We start from the raw sequence: 19,613 nt of genomic DNA, 5'->3' as shown, positions 1-19,613 counted from the left end.
TCCCCAAGCCAGGAAGGAGACAACTGATCCATCTGTTTTGGGGCCCAGCTCACCAGCGTGTTTTAATCACGGAATTTACAATAAAAGCCTAGAAGCGCCGCCGAAAAAGAAGCGTTTGGCTGGGAAAGGGTTGAAGGCGAAGTGAGGATGCTGACGGAGGTGTCAGGGCGGCAGACAGACGGTGCACACACCGTGGCCAGTGCTCTCAGGATCATAAAAACCACATACACTGGGCACCCTAGTTCCATGCTCCTCTCTGACACACCCTCGGCTGCCCTGAATCCCTTTTGCATTCATGTGCCTTGCATGAGGCTCCTCTCACCTGGAGTGCTAGGGCCTGGTTTACACGTGTCTCATCAACTTTGTATGCTGTCAAAAGAAGAAGGAGGCAGAGGAAGAGGAGGAGGAGGAGGAGGAGGAGGAGGAGGAGGAGGAAGAAGAAGAAGAAGAAGAAGAAGAAGAAGAAGAAGAAGAAGAAGAAGAAGAAAAGGTGGTCAACAGCAAAAGCTTATTTGGGAGTGTGTTTTAAAATACATTGTTAAATATCAAGGCGATGGAATAGAAGAAATGCTAGAAATCTGCTTAGTGTGAACAGAGTGGCCACTCACAAAACCAGCAGCCTTTGCTGCTAGTGGCAAAGCTAGAGGAAGCAACTTCCATCTTGTGGATTTAGGCGGGAAGGCAGCTTTTCCCAGCTGTGGGAAACACTTAATAGACATCTCATATAGCCCATTGAAAGACAATGATCCTAGATCCTGCATCCAATCACACCACTGTGATATCTGGGTAGTGGAGGGTTCCAGCAGAAAGTGGGGAAACACTTAAGCAACGGACTGCTGGCTTCCCTCTGCCCCTCCTTCAGGCCAATTCTATTTTACAAAATGACTTCCCAAGGTCTCCTAGGTTCTTTCCAAAAATTGGGGAACTTAAAGATCTGATGTCAGACAAGTTAGGCAGGTGTAGGTTAAGAGATGAAAAGCAATATGTTATACCTCTAGGGACTTTTAGTTGAAAAGCCAGACTCTGGGAGCCTTGTCATTAAATAAATAAATCCCTTTTCACTCACTCACCTACTTCCAGAGCCTTCTGATGGTCCAGGCATTGCCCACCTCCACTCATTTGTATCCCCTGGAGGTCTCTCTTTCAAGAATACCCTAGAGGCTTCATTCAAAATTACTGCTGAACAATCCTTTCTTTACTCAGACGGCATATATACCTCTTACCTCTGTTGAGTAAAAGGAGAAAAGAGTTCTGAGACATCAGTTTTGTCCCCCATCTATAGTTAAGTATACTGAGAGAGCAGTAGAAGGCAGCCAGGGATGAGCTCTACTGAGTTCCCATGGGAACAGGGATATGGGCTTCTGGTAGTAGGAGGTTAGTGACTTGAGATGCTTAGGCCTTCAGGATCACCCAGCCCTCACAAGGACAATGAGAAGCACTCACCACCATTCAGTTTGTGTGGCTGTGGAACACATTTACCTTGAACCCTCTTCCTTTCTATCTGAACCAAGATCCACCACCATCTTCCAAAGGCCAATCTGAACTGCAGTTAGATGGGTTACAATCCATTCAGCAGGATCTACTGTGGAGAATTATTAGGCAGGGGCAATTTAGTCCCTCTGAACATCAACTATTTCATATGTACAGTGGAGATATTTCTTTAAAAAACAACTTTGTAAAAGTTACACAGAATACTGCACACAAAGCCACTGACTGGTAGAATGCCCGACTCACCCCTTCCCTCCTGGATCCAAAATGAGAATGGGGCTATAGGATCTAAGTATAATGAGAACCAGAGATTGAAAAACAGCAAGGGTTCAAGAGAAGCTGAGAGTGCTTTCTAGAAGATGGGAGCAGATCTTGCAAGAGGACATCATGGGGGGTGTCCTTTGGGAGATGAGACATGACACACTTAGATACCCTGTGTCCTTTTCAGTTTTCATGGGCCCCACCTCTCAGTACCTGTGCTTGCAGGATGGGGGAGCAGCCCCTGAACACAGACTGACATCACAACATTCAGGGGGAGAGAAAAGGGACACTAACCTTAGTCCCTCCTCTCCTTTGCCTTGCGGTGAAGAGTCCCTCGAAAGCAAGAGTACTAAGGAGTAAGGAGACACTAAGGAAGAAGACTGAGGGCTCCTTTATCCTACAGATGGAAACTAACCAAGAGTTTAAATAAAAGATGGCATCCCACCGTGCTAAAACACACCAGGAACTACAAGGTGTGCTCCACCACAGGACAGGAGCCCAACCCAGAGCTTTCACCACCAGCCAACCAGAATAAACTTACCAGATGTCTTCTCTGTCCTCAGAACTGTGCCAAAGGCTGTGGGCATAGGGCTGGGGTGTTTCCCTCAGGGAAGCATTTAGAGATGGAGTTAGTCATGCCTCTGTGAAAGGAGAAGGAACAGCACAAAGGCAAAAAGGAAGAAAGAAAGTGCCACTGGATTTCAGAACAGCTGACAAAAGGGGTCCCACTGTTTACAGAAGTGAGACTCACTCTAGAGGTGTGAGCAAATTTGTCTAAGGACATTTCAGGCATGGGAGTTTTATGTGAGGCACTGTGGTGAGGAAGAGTTGAGATGTCCAATAGTTAGTTGAGAGGAACCAGGAGCACAAGTGGAAGAGGCCTGGTAGGGGGAGATGGATCTAAAAGATCCAGCTGGAAGGCATGATTGAGTGCCACGTACCACAGGCTTTAGACTTGAGCCTCTAGGAGTCACTAAAGGCATTGAGCATGCACGTGACATCATAACTTCATGATGATACTGATATGATAAGTATATGAAAGATGGAGACAGGGCCTGGAGAGATGGCTCAGAGGTTAAGAGCACCGACTGCTCTTCCAGAGGTCCTGAGTTCAATTCCCAGCAAACACATGGTGGCTCACAACCATCCGTTATGAGGTCTGGTGCCCTCTTCTGGTGTGCAGATATACATGGAAGCAGAATGTTGTATACACAATAAATAAAATCTTTAAAAAAATAAAAAGATGGAGACAAGTTGGGAAGGGGAAAATTCTGACAGTGTTGACCTGAGGTAATGAAGCCCCCTAAAAGGAGATGGCCTTGGGCATGGACAGGAGTTGGTCAGAGACAGTGCTGTTGGAACCTAGGCCTCACGGGGTCTCTAAGAGTTGTTTTCCAGCATAACCACAGGTACCTCCTGTTTTCCTGACCTCACCCCACTGGGATCAATATCCTGTTGTGAACTCTCTGACCTGGGGTTTTTGTAAGTTTGTATATAAAGCTGTTCCACAATAAAGGTGGGAGAAATTCTCTCAGAAAGGGGACCAGAAGTCTTCATCCAAATCTCCAGGCTTTTGCCCAATACTCAGACTTAGTGGTGGCCAAGAGCAGCCACACAGTGCATTCTAAAATGAATCAGTAGGATGTTGGTGACAACTTGAACATAATGAACAGAGGAGGGAAATTGCCATCTACTCAAGAATGGCCAGGCTTGGACAAAGACACCAACTCTCATTTTGCAGGCTTTGCCATGGGTATGGGGAAAAAGTAGTTAACATGTTAGTGGAATACAAGCTAATACTCCTTTAATTCCTACAATAACTCCATGAGCTAAGTTAGTGGTTCAACTTACACCAAGTCCTATTCTAAGTGGGATAAAGTCAGGCAGCTGGGATTCAGGGTCCTGCGTTAGACAGTCTGGGTTCCATATGAATAAACAAAATGGCAGCAGCTCAAAGGGCCTATAAATTCTGTGTCTGCATTAAGGACACCTGAGATAATCCCTTTCTCCCTACCCAGTCTATAAAATAACAAACATCATCATCATAATCATCATCATCATGAGAGTCAAAATCCTTTTTGTTATTTATACTTTAGGCCTGTCTGGTTCATCCTTGGAGTTCAAACCTTGAGGGCAGAAAGGATTCTGTCCACATGAAACAGCTTCACGATGTCCAGCCTTGTGTCCTGAGCCTGGATTATCCCACTTCCAGCCCCCCTCCATTGCTCTCCAATTACAGCAGAGTCCCAAATAGCATTGCCTTGGTCCAAGTCATTATGGATCCCAAGACACAGCCCTGAAGGAAGGAGCTAGCCTGGGATTAACTAAGCCTTCTGGTCTTCTGAGAGGGAACAAGACCTCACAGCAGGATGGGTGAAACCAGATGAGGGAGAGAGCACTGCACTCAGAGGCATTGATTCCTCCAATTGATTTCAGTCAGTGTTCTTAGTGCCTCTCATCCCCTGTAGAGGTAGAATCTCTGCAAAAAATAGAATCTTTCTACTTAGCACCTTTTCAAGTCCCAAAGACTGTTCTGTAGCCTCACACAGCCCAGAGACACACCCCCTCCCAAGTTCCAGCATGGCCCATTAGAGAAGGAAACACCTGCTTGCTACAGTTTCTTGGAGGGAGAGATATGGGAAGCAGAAAGTAGCTGCAGCCTTAAGGCATGTACCCTGTGGTGGAGATGTGGTGACCCACACAGAAGGAACACCCTCCCCAACCCTATCTTATGGCATCCCAGAGGAACATGTAACCAAAACTAGTCTCCCTTCAAAGTGGACAGACTTGGGTTGAAGTCTGTCCATGACATAGATACTAAGGTCATGGCACAGTCAAGGTCACAACGTATGCCAGCAAGTTTCAAATCTGGGACCAGAAAGCAGGTCTTTCTCATCCTATGGGAAGGAGTGAATTTGACTGTCTCTCATAATTGGGAAGGAAAGAAAGAATACAACCTGCTGATGGGCAGGGGAAGGGGGCAGGGGAAAAGTTCCTATGTCCACACTACCCCACACTTAACCATCACAGCATAAGCAAGCTAGGAAACTGACCTTCTGCAGAGCTATGGAAAGCTAAATCCCCAGATGTTGCCCTGCCTTGGCTGTTGGCCTGACTCTTCTGTTGCCTGTGGCTGGCATGTATTCACCACACCCAGCCCCTTGCTAGGACCAGCCCTGTACTTGACAGCCCCCAGCTGCCTGGAACAACCCGGCTGCCTCTCTCAGGCACTGGCCATCTGCCAGGTGACTCAAGGCTAAGACAGATAGGGGCAGTGACAGCTTCTGCCAAGACTCCTGAGCTGCTCCTGCTGCCTGGCACCCCCAGGAGAGCTCTCAGCCCCAGTGGCTCCCCACTGGGACCATGTCTTTATTTAGCCAAGCCTGGCAAGGAGGTGGAGGATCAGCACTAGGTCTGAGATGGCCTGTCACTCAAACTCCCCAGCTCTGTATCCAGGGTCTGAGAAGCAGCTTGCAAGGGTCTTTGGACACAAAATGAGAACAAGAGTGCTTCTTTCTAAGCAGAAGTGTCTTACCTCTGCCCCATGTGGAGTTTTATACTTTATTACAATTATCTGTCTATCCGCCCCATCGCACTGACCTCTTCTTGCTCAGAGAGCATCTTTTCTCATTATCCAGAAGTTTCTCTCCTTATGCCTTGATTTCCCTGAACTGGTGTTTTCCTGCTATCTTATTGGGTTTCCTATGGTAGGGAAACCTGGGAAAGTGTGTTTAAACACAAAAGAGTAAGTCACAAATAGTAGAATCATACCCACCATCGGCTCTCAGGCCCAAGGACCTTGGGGTTACAAGGAACAAGAATAATATCCACAATGACCAGGAGAGTATGGAGGGTATCCTGCTGATTGTATATATCTGTCGGCAGCCAAGCTGCCAGGGTGCTGGTCTGATGTATACACCATTTGTTTTCAACACAGCAAGGCAGAGGCCACCTCATCACCTCCCATTCCAGGCCATGCTCAGTATAAGGAAGCTAACATTCATCAGGTAGGCTCCAGGATAGAAATCTCAGCACTATAGGGACCCACTATCTCCTTACTCCTAGAAGGAGAAGGAACTGGCTGGACCATGGTCTTCACTCCTGATAGCAATGGGAACTCAGCATTCTGTAGTCTTCCAAGATGCCCTGTGAGAAAAATGCCCCTTTGTGCTTGAAGTGGTTCCAGCCTCTCATCCTCTTGCTGTCATAAGACAACGCCTAGCCTGCCAGTGAGGCATCATGGGAAGAGTCCCAGATTAAGGCTTGAGTTCTCTCTTGCTGCCAGCCCAGAGAGGACCTTGGTACTGTATGAGGACTCATAACACAGTGATATGATGAAACCTCAAAGATTTCCCAGAAAGAGGGGGATGGTTAAGGCTGAAACGTTCCCTTTGGGTCTACACATTTGAATCCCTGGTCCCCAACTAGTGGTTCTGTTGGGGGGAGATTGTAGAATCTTTAGACTATGCCTAATGAGCAGAAATGGGTGGGAAGAGCTTTGGAAATGATAGCCATCTGTGACTCCAGCACAGCACCCTCTACTTCCTTGTAGCAAGATGCAGACAAGGTTTATCACAAGCTCCTGATGGAGGATGTCCTTCTGTATATATGTTTCTCTTATTGGTTGATGAATAAAACACTGTTTGGCCAATAGAGGCAGGAAGATAAGCAGGACTAGGAGATGAGGAGAATTCTGGGAAAAATAGGCAGAGAGAAGCCTCAAGGAGACGCCATGTAGCTATAAAAGGAGTGGCAGGTCTGGACAATCTCCAGTAAGCCAAGACCACGTGGAAATACATAGATTTATAGAAATGGGTTAATAATTAAGACAGTGCTGTCGATAAGAAGCCCTAGCCATTGGCCAACAATTTTATAATTAATATAGCCTTCATGTGTTTATTTGGAGCTGAAGCAGCAGCGGGGCATGGCGGGACAAGGAACTCCAGCAACAAGTTCCCACCACTACGTCCCAAACACCATGCCTTCCCCACCATAATGACTGATATCCACCCCTGAAACCATGAGCTGTAATGAATCCTTCCTGCAAGTTGTTTCTGTCACAGCAATGGAGGAATGTTTGTGTACCGTGAGAACCTCTGTCCTCTTGCCTCTCTGTGCAGCATCCCAAGGCCCTCCATTCACCTTCTATCTAATTCACCTGGAACTGAGCCAGCAAAGTATATTTGCAGCCAGCTCTGTTCCCTGCTGACCATGTGATCTTAGATCCTCTGGGACTACAGTTGCCTACCCTGCCCACCTCAAGGCAAAAATGGTCAGGTGAGATGCTGAATACGACAGCACTTTGACATGTTTGAGACCCCCTGCACCGACAAGCAACTGGGATAGAATTTTTAGGTAGCCCAATTCTTTGAGCAGTGAGTTCTGGAGCCCAACTTCCAGCATCTGTTTCCAGAATGAGTATCCCGTATCCACTGCACATGGGACTCTATGGGAAAGAATACCATGCCCTTTCACAGGTGGAGAGACAGAGGCTTTCTGTCTGGTCCCACTGTGGGTGTCCCTATTAGTACTCCTCACACCCTATTGAAAAGGTTCATGGTTTTGTCATACCCCTTCAACCCAAAGCTTATGCAAGTAGAACCTGTAATTTCATTGTCACTCTACACTCAGAGGCTGGTACATAGATACTTAATAAGGGATGGATGGATGGATGGATGGATGGATGGATGGATGGATGGATGGACAAATGATGCCTCTTCTGGGCCTGGTGCCACCTCCTTTTTCCTGTCCTAAGAGTCTCTAGGATCTAACTGACTCATATAATAAATGTATTTGCTTCCTTCTGTTCTGTTCTCCATCGGAAAAATTGATATATCTGACCAAAAGTTGTTTTTTTACTGTTTAAATTCTTTCAATTCAGACTAGATTGGCTTATGCTCTTGACTTTAAAGCCTAATTCTACAAAGATTTAGCACATTAATGGGAATCCAACCCTTTAGAATTCCTGCTTGACCCAATAAGCCTCCTCTTTCTTACACATTAGTGATGTAATCCAACCTCTGGACTCTGGCCCAGGAACCTCAATAATTTTTGTTTTAGTTGGAAGAAGGAAAAAGAAACAACAACTTCAGGCCTGAGTGCCCCCCCCTCCCCCAATATGGACGGGAAAGATACAGCCCACAGAAAACTGGTCATAAGAAACCTGCAGGGGACTCTTGTTCCCTGCAGCAGAAACCCCCCTCCCTGCACACACAGAGTGACCACAGCAATGGGACAGAAAAACAATCAAGAGTCAGTGGAGTCAGTGTCTCTAGTCACCTGATGCCCCCACCCCACCCCATGACCCCACTGCAGGGGACAACTTGGCCAGGGATGTCTTGAGTTTACCACCTCACCTTCCATCACACTGACCACGGTTTCCTCTCTGCCAGCTGCAGCTCTGCAAGTGAGTCTGGTAAACAGATCCTAAGCGAAGGGATAATCTATTTAGTTGCAGTTGCCAATGTGGCATGTGTTCCAGAACCCACAGAGTTGATCAGGGACTTTTTTGCCATCAATAGCAATCAATCATCGGATTCTTCAATGCCTTCTTATTACTTCTCTCTCTCTTTCTCTCTCTGAAACATGTGCATTTGGAGAAATGTTTAACAGAGTCCGGGCCTTAATGCAAGCTAATGGCTCTCTCACAGGCAAAGTCAGTCACCAGAAGAAAAGGGTTGCAATGAAATAAAGAAGCAGATCCACAGCTGTCTTGGGCCACTCCCTCCCCTTACCACACACTTGGGGTTCATTGATCAAGCTGACACTGCTCACAGCAGCTCATAAAACAGCCTCATTAGGCACTTGGTGCTTCTAAGTTCACTTCCTGCATTGTGAGTGCCAGTTCCATGAATCCTGAGTCCCCCATCTCTCCAGGATCTTGGTGAGGTGACTATATAGCAGTTCCCTGCATCCTTCAAATGGCACTTAAGCTGACCTATGTTATGCCTGTCCATCCACATGAAAGGACAGTGTGGTATCTATAATGTATTTCAGAAGAGAGGCACTTTCCCACATCCTTAGGGATAAGAAGTAAGGGTTTGTGGGCAAAGACCATGCCATTGGACTCTGACAACTCCTTAAAAGAAATCCCTGCTAGAAGGCTTGGAAGGGGCAGGTGTCTCTTCGTAAGATTGTCACTAGGGGCTCTGGTGGCAACGTCTACCCCAGATATTCTATCCACTATTCTCTTGAACTCACATAAGAAAACAGGATCTTCCCTCTGTTCACAGGGAGCAGCCAGAAGTGGGAGGCAGAAAGATGAGCTGGCTGATACTATGCTTCTGCTATGCATTCTGCACTCTCCTCTAAGTGTATTCAATGGAACAATGTACTGCCTACTTGCTCAACTCAGGACACAGAAATTGATATTGAGAGACAAATTCTGCAAGATATTGCCTCTGTGTTCAATACTACAGGCTTCAGAGGCTCCAGCCTAGAAAGGAAGCGCAGATATACAAACAAGTAAGTGCAATAGAATCTGTAAGCTCCAATGGCTGAACCAGTGTACAATGGGGAAAGATGCTAACCAGACAATGGGTATATGTAGAAATTAACCTTAGAGACATCTTTTCCTAAACAAAAAATTCTTGCTAACCTCTACAATTAGGGACCATTTTGATTATAAAATGAGTTACTCTGAGGATAAGGATGTGAAACCACCCCTTAATAAGCAGAAGAAGCTATAACAGAACAAAGTATTCATGCAAAGTATCTATCTCTGGCCAAGTTGTTATGTTGTTATGTTATGTTGTTATGTTGACTATGCTGTTAGATGTAGTTTGTGACCCTAACTAAGTGCAAGAACTCAGAGGGTTTTCTCTATGTGTGGCACATCCAGTGTACCTTGGCAGACTCCTCTGCTTCAGGTAGCCTCTCAGACATCTAGGCTGACTCATGCATGGTCATGAGTGCTTGTCAGCTCAGAGCACATGGGCTCCTCAGTCAATGAGGCAGGAGGAGTGTGAGCTAGGGGACAGACAGCAGGTCAGAGGTGGTACATATGTTTGACATGTGATAACCCGTTAGTCAGGACCCACTGTATATATAGGCCCATCCATTAATACTGGGACCCATAGGAATTATCAGACAGACATCACAGAGAACCCAAGAAGGGTATTCTATGACCTGCTGAACTGGAGCGCTTCATTAAGCCAGGGGTCCTTTAAGGATATCTGAATCTGACTCTCTTGGGGCCAAGAAATTGCTGCGACCTGGGACTGAATATGCATTCTTGCTAATTCCAGAGCAACTGATCATGGCAGAGAACTGAAGAGGAACCATCGGACTCCAGTTACTTCTGTGATTCCAATGAGCAGAGTTACCACAGTAATCATAACTAACACTGACTGAGCATTTATTATATGCCAAACCCATATCACCTGTATTAGCTCATTTAAGCCTCACAATAACCTGGGGAGACCAACAATTATGCAGCTAGCCATTTGATCTGTGAAGACACTGGAGAACAAGTGTTAGGTTCTTCATAGTCTTCAATTCTTTTTTTAAGCTATAAAGAATAAGACATGCAGAAATACTGTCTCCAAAAAAAACATCCATTTTGTCATAAAGCTATTTCCCATGGAGCCAGTCCACTAATTACACACAGTTTGCAAACCCAAGATTTAGATTCTCAGCCTGCCTCTGTCACTAGACTCATGACCTTGGGTAAGTCATGCTACGTCCCTGAACCTAAATTTCCTCATCCATTAAACAGGGCAAGTTTAAATGTCCATTATTCATTCCCTTTAATGTGTTATAGAAAAGATGTTTTTCTATCTTAAGCTCCCCTGCTATTTATTGCATGACACAAAAATATACCTGTAGATCACATATCCCCTAGACATGAAGCAGGGATCTGAAGGGAGGTCACATGTGTTAGATGGGAATCAAAACAGGACAGTTCTCTGGTCCCCTGAGATACACTTGAATGGAACCCTAGCCTCCTGGCCTCCTTCTGTCTTTCCTGCAGAGGTTTTTGCAGTGTCTCTCAAAGGGACATTTATATCAGTAAGTTCCATCATATCATGGGTGTTGTTGAAGTGCCCAGCTTGAGGCTGAAGCTTCCAATCTTCCCCACCCCTCTTTCTTATCCTGCAGTCTGAGCCTTGGTGCCAATTCCAGCACTTTCTCCTCTCTTCCAGCTTTTAATTACATTCTGCCCACAAACCCAACTCCAGTCTGCCTAGTGCATAGATCTGTGCCCCAAAGTGACCATCACCTTCCTTTGCCCCCCTAAATCTTCACTCGTGGCTCCTTTCCATCTAGAATGGCCTCCCATTGTCTCTGTCTGTCAAAACCCTCCCCAGGCACACATGACAATGTCAAAAGCAGTTAGCTGAGGGTGATAGGATTATAGATTATCTCCAGCTTCTTCTTTCCAATTTCCACTTTTTGCAGAACTGGGGTGGTGAGCACATGTTATTTCCATAATCAGAAAAACCCAACAAAGTCATGCTTTCAGTCCATGCTGTCATGTGAGCCCCTCCCCTTCCTGCCCTGGCTGACAGTCCTCTTTCTATTGAGAAATTCTAAAGCTCTCAGCCCCACCATAAACTGCTTTATACTATATAAGATTGAGGAGATGATGCCATCAGTAGAATGCTTGCCACACAAACATGAATACTTGAGTTCATAGTCTCAGAAACCACCTTAAGAGATACCTATAGTCCTAGCACTAGGAAGACAAAGACAAAGGGATCCCTGGAGCTTGTAGGCCAGCTAGACTTTGCAAAATCAATGAACTCCAGGTTCAGTGAGAGACTGCATCTCAAAAACAGAAAAAATTGGGAAGCAATCAACAATGCCTTTATCCTCTCCCCAGCAGCCTTCATAGCTCTTCTAGAACAACTCAAAAAAAAATTTTAAAAACCTATTGTGCTAGGGAATGGGGGAGATAACTCAGTCAGTAATGTACTTGTCTTGCAAGCATGAGACTTGAGTTCTATCCCTAGAATCTACGTTTAAAAACAATCGGTGTGGTGCCATGTGCTTGTTGTCCCATACTGAGGGAGAAAGAGTAACAGTTTTACCCAGCAGTGAAACCTACAAGATCAATCTAACAGGCAAGATGTGCCCACTTGTGCTATTGCAACAGTGGCACTACTGTTACGGAGGTAACTAACCACTCTGTGGTTTGACTCTGAGGTCCCATTGCATGGGAGAGAATCCATGGTGGAGGAGGTCACAGACCTTAGAATGGAACCAACAGAACACTGTTGTTGAGCTAAAATGACAGTGTCAAACTGCCTTCTAAATACTTACATCCTCCCAGACAAGTGCTATTCTCAGACTTAATCAGAGGAACTTCTCTTTTCCACAAATGGTATTGAATGCGGTGGCTGCAACAAATGATGAGTAACAGAAGAGTGACTGGCCCTAAACAAGACCTTTATACCATCCACATAAGGTTCAACGAAAGCTATGGAAGATAGGGAAGAAAGAATGTAAGAGTTTGAAGATAGAGATATAACCCTTACAATCATGAACACACGAGAGCTGTGGGTACCCGTATTAGGCACAAGAATTGGCCTGTCAAACTATCAAATTCCCTGGGCTTGTCTTGGTTTGGCAAGACTAGAGACCCTAAATTCTAGCTTTGGGCACTTATTTTTTAGGGGTCCCTGGAGGGTTAGGCGATGTGACCAGCCATGGTGGCTTCTGCCTATAATCCTAACACAGGGGAGGCTCTGGCAAAAATAATTGTGGATTCAAGGCCAGCCTGGACTACACAAAGAGTTCCAGGGCTGTCAAGCAAGATATTGATCAAAACAGGAAGAGATGGGATGCAGAAGCAGGTCTGTGAGTTCAAGGCCAGCCTGGTCCACATAGCAAGTTCTAGGACAGCCAGGACTACATAAAGAGATCCTGTCTCAAAATAGACAAACAACAAAAACAGGAAAAGAAGGAGGAAGGGAGAGGAGGAGGTGACCCAAGCTGTGTTCCTTGATCCTAGGGAGGGAAAATGTACCAGGATTTTCTGCTCTCATCCATATTTAGCCATGTGAGATTCTGTGGCATCTGCAGGGGGTTCATGATCCCCATAAAGCCTAAACCTGTTCCTCTGGTTAAGGCTCTCCTTCAGTCACCACTGTGTCTCCAGCAACTTGGACACAGAGGCTCGGGGTCTGTACATGGAAGCAGTGAGTCAATGCAGCATAGTATGTGCTGTTCTGGCTCCTCTTTCCAAATGACTCCGTCTCTCTTGTACTCAGTCCATCTCTTCATCTTGCTCAGCCCCTCCCACACATCTTCCTTTGTCTTCTCCTGTGATTCAGTGGTTTTCACCCTGATTGGAGCAATAAAGTACAAATAGACTTAAGGAGTTGGCCTGTCATTAGCCAGGAGTGGGTGGAGAAGGGTCGCAGGGGCCCTACTCCTCACTCCTGAACTATTTGCTACTGACAGATGCAAGGAGAGGAAGAGTCATTGCCTTCAGTTTTGTACCCACTAGTGACCCTACCAGACTCCATTGGATAGTTTCAATCCAATGGTCACACCAATGGCCCTGGTTAACTAAATTTGCACACAACAAAAGTCACACATCTGGAAAAGAGACAGGTTGCTCGAAGAGGGGATTGATGGGACGGAGAGAGACAGTGACCAAAATACAATACAATGCTGCCAATCTTAACAACCTGAGTTCAATGCCCAGAGCGCAGGTGTGTGTCCACACCACACACGCACACAATAAATAAATGAATAAATAAGTAAATAAATAAATACATTGAGAGGGGGAAAAACTCAGGCATGTCGGCACACATTTATAATCTCAGTGCTGCAGAGAGGGAGACATGCAGGTCCCTGGGGCTCACTGGCCAGCCAGCCTAGCCTAATCAGGCCTAATCAGTGTGACCCAGGCCAGTGAGAGACTATTTCTCAAAAGAACAAACAAGGGCTGGTGAGATGGCTCAGCAGGTCAAGGTGTCTGCCACCAAGCCTGACAATCTGAGTTTGATTTCTAGGACCCATATGGTAGAAGAAGAGAACCAAGTTCTGAAAGTTGTCCTCTGACTTTCACACACAGCCATGGTACACACACATACCCATATTCATACACACACACAAAAAAAAGTAAGTAATTTTAAAAATACAAGGTAATGTTTCCTGAGGAATAACTCTTCAAGGCCTAATGCTGACCTCTGGCCTCCACACAAAGTACACACACACACACACACACACACACACACACACACACACACACTTTATCACACATGTTTGAAATCCATGCATGTAGAAGCCAAAGACATAAAGGTCTGACTACGCTTGCCAGATGGGGGGTTATGGTGATGGCTCAGAAATAGCGTACAGTGGGCTGAGGGCTTTAATTTTGCATAATCCAATGCCCTACATTCATAGAGACTGTTCCTGACACTTCATTTGCCCACTAATTGAGTTTCATTAGCCCTACTGCATGAGCAGTCAAATAAAAACTGGAAAGGGAAAGCTACTTGGCCCAAGAGACCAGAACCCACATCGCCTGTCGCCCTGCCCAGTACCTTAACCACTAAACCACAACTGCCACTCCAAGTCCTTATTAATAGCCATTTCTCTCCTGAGTCAGAGGCTGGACATGGCTTGCCAGGTTAATAATTTGTTTATTAGGTGTCTAATGAATTACTTGTTAATTGCTAACTTGATGAACAGCCAGCAGTCCCCATCTGCCTGGAAAAACAGCAACAAATAACCGCAGAAGGGCTAGCCAAGCCCCAGCAACTACAGAACAGCAGAGGGTGGCTGCTCCCTAGACTTGAAGTCTGTCATAGTCTCCTGGAGCATGGCCAGGTGCTCTAGAGTGGGAACCTTCCACGAAACTACTTATTACTGAACTGCCCTGAAACCTGCATCTCCCACGATCTTTTGAGCCTCTCTTCACCAACTTTGAACATTCCATGTTCTTCCATTTATATTTTCCGTCAGCTTCCATCATTTGAAGTCAGCATTACTCCATACCATACAAAGTCATCTTGTTTTGCCTGTGCATACATAATGAGGGGGCCATCCTATTCCGTTATGGTCTTAATCCCAGCCCCACATCTAGAAGGAAGCTGCTGTCTCCACTGGAGTCCTAGGAGCAGAAACTGCATCATTCTTGTATGTCCTTGACTTTCCTGTGTTATAAGTAGTACTAGAGGAGCAAAGGAGAAGTTCCTACTTTCCTATATGTGTCTATATTAGTCTGCCCAAGCTGCCGTAACACAGTACCACTAACTGCACAGTTTAAACAACAAGCATTTATTTTCTGGACATTTTGGAGGTGAGAACACTACCCACTCAGATGTGGATAGAGTTGGGTTTCCTTTAGATCTCTCTCCATGGCTTATAGATGCCATCCTCTCTATATCCTAATTTCTTATTTCTTCATTGTTGTTGTTTTAGGACAGGGTCTCATTATGTAAATCAGGCTGGCCTGGAACTCAATGTGTAGCACAGGATGCTCTCCAACTCTTGATCCCCATGTCCCTTTCTCTAGATGCTAGGATCACAGGCATGCTTACGCATGCTCCTTCTCCTTGCATGTACATCCCTAGTATCTCTTGATGTGTCCAAAATTCCTGTTCTTGTGAGGACAACAATCACACTGAATTAATGGACCACCTATAATTCCAGTTGCATTGTTCTTTTTATTTGGTCACATCTTTAAAAGTTTTATCTTCAAATACAGACAGTCATAGCCTGAGTGCTGGGAGTTAAGACCTCTCCATGTAAATGTGAGCTACATAATTCAGCCTATAATGGAGTCTTACCCTACACTGCCAGTCTCAGTACTAGGTACAATTTCCTTGCATTGGCAGGCATTCCACGGTCTCCAGGAGAAGGTCCAAACTTTATGGTCTAGATTTTCAGTCTTGCAAAGACACTGAAAAATCCTGGTGGGGTATTAAAGACAAAGCCCCTGGGTCCTCTCTGCTCCCAAATCCTAATGACCCTAATATTTCTGAAATCACTCTCCAATTGTGCTGAAGAGTGGTGGTGATTCCATGCATTTGAATAGAAATTTGTCTCAGTAGATCCTTCCAGCACTTCTGGGGGTGGGGGTTATAGATCTTTGTGCCCATCTTATGGAACAAGAATTAGAGTGAGAAGGAATGGGTCAACTTCCTCAAGTCAAGCCAAGTCTGGCCAATGGCTTTCACACCAAGACTTCTTTGATCCCCTGTAGGAGAGACTCTGGCATTTTAATTATTGGTGTGCAAGCACCTAGCCCAGGGCCAGGTAGAGAGGTCACAGGCAGAAGAGATTGGGCATTGCTGATAATGGAAAACAAAGGAAAGCTTCCTCTCAGGGCTGCTATAAGTCAGGACTGACCCCCAGTCAGTCACTCAAACCCCTGGGAGGCAAAACCAGAACTCAGGCCTCATGGCTAGGCAGCTTTGGGGTCTGAGATCCCCATGTGAGGTTTGCTTTTCAGTTAGAGCCCCCAAAGACCAAGGTTAGGTTAGAAATCCTATTATCACTTCCACACGGCAATGAGTGACAATAAGAAAAACGTGCTTGGAGTACAATTGTGGATGATTTCATATAGTATTTATTTTTATCTCTTTCTATCACAGGTATTTTTAGAAGCTGCCTCAAATGCATTGTGGAATGAAGCCAAGTATGAATTTTAAAAAGGCACTATATTGCTTCTCCCTCAGAGAGATGCTTCAAAATGGTTAAGAAAGACATTATACCCATTTGGCAGATGAGTGAAAGAAGACAGGGAGGGGTCGGTATTTGTCCAACACTATATTCAGGGATGGTCAATGTCCTCTTCATTCCTGGATTCAGAGAACAGAGGGACCCTGAGGACCTGGACCAGCAGAGATCTCCTCCAGGTTCAGAGGAAAAGGAGGCATATTCTATCTGCAGATGTCCTTCTTTGGGAAGACACCAAGTTTTGGAATAATTTGTATCTAAATTATTTTGGGTGACACACATTCCTCCCGTTCCCTCCAGGCTCTCTGACCCCCCCCCCGTGTCATGCCCAAGACTGGTACCCACATGTTGACACACTTGTTCAGACATCAGTGGCTTTTGAGCTTGCAACCCAGGCAGCACATTGTAGCAGCAACTTTCTGCAGAAGTCAAGAAGCTCTGAGGGTGGGAGAGTGATGGGGAACTAACTAGCGGCCCTCAGTGCACGTTCATGGACCCCTCAATAAGCAGCAGCACCTTGCCCTGGTGGGCGGATGGAGTCTGGCGCCTTCAACCCCTAGTTGCTACTTTCCCTCAGCATAACTGGATCATATGTGTTATCTGTTCGGTTGGAACCTCCAGCTCACCCCTGCACAATCTCTCTCTCTCTCTCTCTCTCTCTCTCTCTCTCTCTCTCTCTCTCTCTTTCTGTGTGTGTGTGTCTGTCTGTCTGTCTGTCTGTCTTTCTCTCTAAACTCTGCCACTCAGAGAGTCTCTGAACAAAGGAAAGGTGCCAAAAAGCCTGGTTCTGGATTCTTGGCAGCTACTTCGGCTTCCTTCCCTGAAGTTGCCAGCCATCCAAGTCCCTGCCTGAGCACTCAGGTTTTTTACCATATTTTTACCATACTTGGACACAAACCCAGCTTGTGGCAGACACGTCATCACCCCTCACCTACAACTCATAAAATCTCCTTGCTTTCTTTTGAGGGCATGACTTCTCTGGCCCTAATCTCTGGAATAGGAAAACCCACATGGGGGGGGGCACTTTGTTCAAATATACCTGTTGTTAGACTTCTTCAGTTCAGCTTGATCTGGTTTATTGCATTGGTGGGGAAACCTAATTGTGAGGTAGAGGGAGCAGAAAACAGATTATTATCCTGCCTTATTACCCTGCCTGACCCTACCCTAACAAACAGACTGAAATAGACTATAAAAGAAGTTAGTTAGCCCCTCATGGGGGAGCTGGCCCCTGCACTTGGGAAAGTTGCCACCCGCCACCATGGGGTGGGGCATTGGAGAGGCTCTGCCTCTCACCTGAGGGGTGTGGTCCCAGCAGCCTAGACTGACCAACTCACCTATCACCAGGGCATTGTGTTGACCCACCCCAACATCTACCCCATTTATGACCTGCTGGAGAGTGTAAAGGGACAGGTCCTACAGAACTATAGCTGAAGAATTCCATGACTCCCACCAACAGTAGGATGTCCAAGAGGAGTTTTGGTGAGGTTTCAGTATTAATGATATACCAGAAGCCAGAGGCCTTGAATCTGACCAACAACTCATTACACAATGAACATTTGCAAGTAAAGCTGTTTGGACAAAAGGACCTACTGTGTGACACACCACTGCTCCCAATGCCACTAAAATGAATGAAGATGTGATGGAGAGTCAGGAAAGACAGAGGAGCAAAGTACGTTTTTGTTTGTTTAATATTTTATTTTTTACTATTTTATTTTACTTTATTTTGGTTTTTCGAGACAAGGTTTCTCTGTGTATCTTTGGAGCCTATCTTGGCACTCACTCTGGAGACCAAACTGGCCTCGAACTCACAGAGATCTGCCTGCCTCTGCCTCCCTATTTTTGCTTTTTTATTTTTATTTAAATTTTTATTTAAATTTTCTTTTGGGAAGGTATGCTACAAGAGTGAAGGGAAGATATGGAGGGATTGGTAAAAGGGTGGTATTGGGGCTTGATGTGAAATTCCCAAAGAATCAAAAATATGCAAAAAAAAATAAGTTAGCCATGGTTTCTCACCAGTACAACTCAATAAAGAGAATTTTGTAACCCAACTTTCCACACACACACATCTGTGCCACTACGTCTCGCATCTGCATTCTTCTGTGATGAGCACTGGAACCCCAAAGCTAAACCCATCCCAGTTCCATCTGTAACCCTCTGAGCTTTGGGTGTAGAAATGTCCCCCAACACACAGTCCATTTCCATTCTCTCAGCAGGTCTCTAGCTTGGATATGGTCAGCCTCCTTTTCTCTGATTTTTCCTCCTAATTGAAGAATGAGACTTGCAGTCTCTTCAAGTCCCTCCTTTCCCCAGGCAGAACCCTCACTGGACATTCGCTGCCAGCAGAGATCAAAATGTACCACCACTTGGTACCAGCTCCTTGGTGTTCTGAGCATTCAAAATAGCTGGGTCTTGGGACAATAGGACACAAGCAGGTCTCAGTTGGAGCTGAGAGAAACAGAAGTGTCAAAGGAGCTGTTGCTGTCACACAGAGACCCAGTCTCACATGATTGAGATAGCAGGGCAAGCCCAGGAGAATACAGTACTAAGGTGGATCTTGAACACACCATGGATCAGTGTCATGGTAACCGGGATGTCAGCTGTAGAACCAGAATCCTCAAAGACTCTGAGGCAAAAGTCAACGGGGGGGGGGGGGGGGCGCAGAATTGATAGAAATGTTTGTTTGTGGCAGGTTTCTCCATGTAGTCTAGACTCACCTGGAACTTAGTCTTCTAGGCTGACCTCAAACATGAGAGCCTCCTGTCTAAGTGTCCGGAATACTAAGTACAGATGTAGGCTACCATACCCAGCCCTCTTAGTAAATCTTAAGGCCCAAGCTCCCTCGTTACAATTCTTCAGATACCTAGGAACTGCATGGGGTGGAGGCTCCTGGATACAAACCTCCCGCCCTCTGCCCCAGATTTGAGACTGCCCTGACCACTCATTTTCTCTGGAAGCCAATGACGGTCTCTCTCCATCCCCACACTCAGTTCAGAGGAGGGCTTAGCTTTTTAAATTAAACATTAAAAAGTATACAGTTTCACAAGAAGTTGTAAAAATAGTACAGAGCAGTCTCACAGACCCTTTGATCAAGTTCCAGGAATAGTAGCAATTTACATAACCAAACTATAGTATCAGAACCAGGAATCAACAAAGATACAATGTGTATGGGTCGGTCTGTGCTGGGGGTACCTCACTAGTACATCCATGTATCAAATCCAGAACCACCC

Source organism: Cricetulus griseus, assembly GCF_003668045.3.
Source record: "Cricetulus griseus strain 17A/GY chromosome 1 unlocalized genomic scaffold, alternate assembly CriGri-PICRH-1.0 chr1_1, whole genome shotgun sequence".
NCBI classification, from domain to species: domain Eukaryota; kingdom Metazoa; phylum Chordata; class Mammalia; order Rodentia; family Cricetidae; genus Cricetulus; species Cricetulus griseus.
Note: the sequence above shows the minus strand (reverse complement) of the source record.